The 4,098-nt window shown below is 52.3% G+C and overlaps 1 non-coding gene across 1 annotated transcript; it reads left to right on the top strand.

The window, feature by feature from the left end:
* The first annotated feature begins 3,586 nt into the window (after positions 1 to 3,586).
* LOC122914729 lies at positions 3,587 to 3,732 on the top strand. The gene has a single exon (XR_006385829.1). It is a non-coding gene; the product is annotated as a U4 spliceosomal RNA (small nuclear RNA).
* The last annotated feature ends 366 nt before the right edge of the window (positions 3,733 to 4,098 follow it).

Here is a 4,098-nt window from a genome sequence, read left to right as displayed (position 1 = left end):
CTTTCCATATGGGGAACGCTGGAGCTCTGAAATTGGGCTTCCACTTTCCAGCAGTAGGATAACTCGCTGTTTGGAGAAGCTCTCAAGCTCCAGCTTGGGAAAGCCACCAAGACTTCTTGACGCCCCCCCACCGCCCCAGCAGTCATTGGAGATCATGGGTACAAACTCCAGAGTGAGCAGAATCTGACCCTTGCCCTTATTCTGGTGCTGGAGATCTCGAAGCAGCCAATGCACATTGTAACTGTCATGTACTCGGCACTGAACTTAACTGAACCTGGTGCTTTCAGAATTCCGTCCTCTAACTCCTCCTCAGCATGCCCTCCATATTGGGAATTCAGGAGTCACAATGCATTCTTCTTCCTGCCCACCAGAAAGAAGTACCCTATGGATCTTCCCATAAATCCCACATGAGGGTCCACATGCACGGCCCTCAACTCCACCCCACTATCATAGGCCACCCTGTGCATGAATGCTCTGTCTGATACAGCCCGAGCCCCGACCTCCTGTCAGCCATCCAGAGAGTGGGCTCCATGTCCTGCAGGTTGGACGCACCATGGGCCGAGGCCGTCATCTCTAACCACCTGTGTATTCAAGCGTCTGTTCCCAGAACGTAGCTTCAATTGCTGCCCATGGGGGAACATGAAGCACAAAAGAGTACTCCTACTCCCCCTGGAGGAAAACTGGATGTTGAGATGGTTGTCCAACCCTCAGGGTGGGAGACAGCTGCATGGCACATGAGACCACGCCCACTCAGGAGGGGCACCTTGGCACAAACTGGCATTGTGACCCTCGGCCTGAGAACCCTTTAAATAAGCCCCTTCGGGAGGAGTACCAAGAGCCCAAAGAGCGAGCTTATGTTGCCCCTAGGCCCAAATCCTAACCCTTGGTGGGGTAATCAAGGTGCCTGGACCCAGAACCCATCTCTGCAATCCCTGATTGGTCAAGACTCCTGAGTTGGAAAACAGTACTCTTCCCTTACCCGAGGAAGACACCAAACTCTTGGGAGCCGGGCAGAATCCCCAGATAGAAAGAAAGCATCTCCCATGGAACCATGAGGCCACCCCTCCATTCCGGGGCACTCAGTGCAGAAAGAAAAGCCTTTGCTACTGCCTCCCAGCCACCCAAAATTCAAATCACGAGAAGCTGACCTCAGGGTCTGCAGATGGGGCCTGCCATCACCTTGGCCCTATCCCATAGCTGAGTTTGTGTTTGAGCACATTAGTCCCAACGCCCTGACCCTTTTGCCCTCTGGGATGGGGCCTCCACCACACAGCATCACTGGGCCTGCTCTCCCGAGGAAACTCTGCCCGACTCAGTTGCCCAAACCCTGCATATTTGGAGAAACTACAAAGCCCATGAACCCATCCTAATTTCATAGGCTGCTCTGAAAAAAGTGTGCAGTCTGACACACCCTCAGCACTTACTCCAGGAAGAAATGCAGGTTAATGGACCTGAGTCCTATATTGAACGTGGCATGCCCCTAGGACCTCATCGGAATCCTAGCTTAGGTTTTTAGGACTCTGTTCCCTGAGGTCTGTTCCGGAAAAACAACATATGGTCCAACATGTGGTCCCTGAGCCATACAACAGAACCCCTCCTGTCCCGAGAAGGAAACCTTGCTCTTGGGAACTGGGTCCAACCCTTAGTGTAGGAGAATCCTGCATGGCCCCAGAGCCACTGGAACATTCTAAGTTCTCCCTGGACAACAAGTAGCATTGTGACCTGTCAGACTGAGAAATTCTGTCAACTCAGATCACTTAGTACATCGAACCAGAGCCAGCGGATCAAGCCTGCCCTGTTTCTGGGCTGCAATGTTAACGTGAGTCGGGTTTTCCAGGCATCCATTCAGAGAGTGTTGCAGTCGAATCTTTTCATATGGGGGACCATGGAGCCCTGAGACGTGACTTCCCTTGTCCAGCAGAAGGAATCTTTTCTGTTTGGAGCAGCTCACAAGCTCTAGCTTGGGAAAGCCACCAAGGTTACTTGAGGCCACCCCACCAGTTGTTTGCCATCATGGATACAAACTCCACCGTTAGCAGAAATCTGACCCTCGCCCTTAATCAGGTGATGGAGATGTGGAAGCAGCTGATGCACATTGAAACTGCCATGTGCTCGGCACTGAAGTTAACCGTAACTTGCTTTCTGAAAGCAAAAGCTTTCAGAATTCTGTCCTCTAACTCATCTTCTACATGCCCTCATATTGGGAATTCTGGAGACACAACGCATTCTTCTGCCTGCCCACCATAAAAAGGACCCTATGGGTCCACCCAGAAATCCCACATGAGGGTCCACGTGCACGGCCTTCAACACCAGCCCACCATCATGGCCGCCCTGTGCACTAATGCTCTGTCTGACACAGCCCGAACCCCGACCTCCTGTCAGCCACCCAGATAGCGTGCACCATGTCCTGCAGGAGGGACATGCCATAGCCTGATGCTATCATCTCCAACCAACCAGAGTATTCAGGTGTCTGTCCCCAGAACGTAGCTCCAGTTCCTGCCCATGGTGAAATCTGAAGCACAAAAGAGTACCCCTACTCCTCCTTGCAGGAAAACTGGGTGTTGAGAAGGTTGTTCAACCCTCAGAGTGGGAGCCAGCTCCATGGCCCATGAGACTATGCCCACTCAGAAGGGGCATCTGGGAACAAACAGGCATTGAGACCCTCAGCCTGAGACCCCTTTCAAACTAACTGCCTCGTGAGCAGGACCAGGAGTCCTCAGAGTGAGCCTGTGTTGCGCCTACACCCAAATCCTAACCCTTGGTGAGGTAATCCAGATGCCCAGACCCATAACCCATCTCTGGAATCCCTGTTCAGCCGGAACCACTGAGACGGAAAATAGTACTCTTTCCTTCCCCCAGAAAGACACCAAGCTCTTGGAAGCCGGGCAGAATCCCCAGATAGGAAGCATCTCCATTAGACCTATGAGGACACCCCTCCAGTCCGTGGCCATCCTAGACACCCAATCCAGACAGAAAACCCTGTGGTACTCTCTCCCAGCTGCCCGAATTTCAAATCGTGAGGAGCTGCCATCAGGGTCTGCAGATCGGGCCTGCCATCACCTCACCCCTGACCCTTACCTGAGATTATGTCTGAAGACTTCGGTCCCAAAGGCCTGACCCACATGCCCTACAGGATGGGGTCTTCAGAACCACACTGCATCACTGGTCTGGTCTCCCGAGGAAACTCTGCCCGTCTCAGTTTCCCAAACCCTCCAGATTATGGGAAACCTGAAAGGCCCGAGTCCACCAAAATTACATAGGCCACTCTGGAAAAGTGCTCTGTTTAACACACCCTCAGCAGCTACCTTCAGAAAGACATGAAGGTCAATGGCCCTGTGTCCAAAGATTGAAACTGACATGCCCCTGGGACCATATCAGAACACTAGCTTAGTTTTTCCGGCCTCTGTCCCCAGAGGTCTGTTCTGGATATCCAACATATGGTGCAACATATGGTCCCTGAGCCATACACCAGAACCCCTCTTTTCCCGAGAAGGAAACATGGCTCTTGGGAATTGGGTCCAACCATCAGGGTAGGAGAATCCTGCATGGCCCTAGAGCCACCGCCACATTCTAAGGTCTCCCTGGCAGCTTTGTGCAGTGGCAGTATCGTAGCCAATGAGGTTTATCCGAGGCGCGATTATTGCTAAGTTCTCCCTGGACACCAAGCAGCATTGTGACCTGTCAGACTGAGAACCTCTGTCAACTCTGATCACTTGAAACTTCGAACAAGAGCCAGCAGATCAAGTCTTCCCTGTTCCTCGACTGCAATGGTATCTCGAAATGGGCTTTCCAGGCATCCATTCAGAGAGTTCTGCTGTTGAATCTTTCCATATGGGGGACCCTGGAGCCCTGTGACGGGACTTCCCCTGTCCATCAGGAGGAAACTTCGCTGTTTGGAGCAGCTCACCAGCTCTAGCTTGGGAAAGTCTCCAAGGCATCTTGAGGCAACCCCAGCAGTTGTTGGCCATCATGGATACAAACTATAGCATGGGCAGAAATCTGACTCTTGCCCTTACTCAGGTGCTGGAGTTCTCAGAGCAGCTGATGAACATTGGAACTGCCATGTGCTCTACACTGAATTTAACCGTAGCTTGTGCT

The sequence above is a fragment of the Neovison vison genome, chromosome 7 (assembly GCF_020171115.1).
Source record: "Neovison vison isolate M4711 chromosome 7, ASM_NN_V1, whole genome shotgun sequence".
Taxonomy (NCBI): domain Eukaryota; kingdom Metazoa; phylum Chordata; class Mammalia; order Carnivora; family Mustelidae; genus Neogale; species Neogale vison.
The sequence above is the reverse complement of the archived record's forward strand: the minus strand, read 5'-3'. Positions and strand labels throughout refer to the sequence as shown.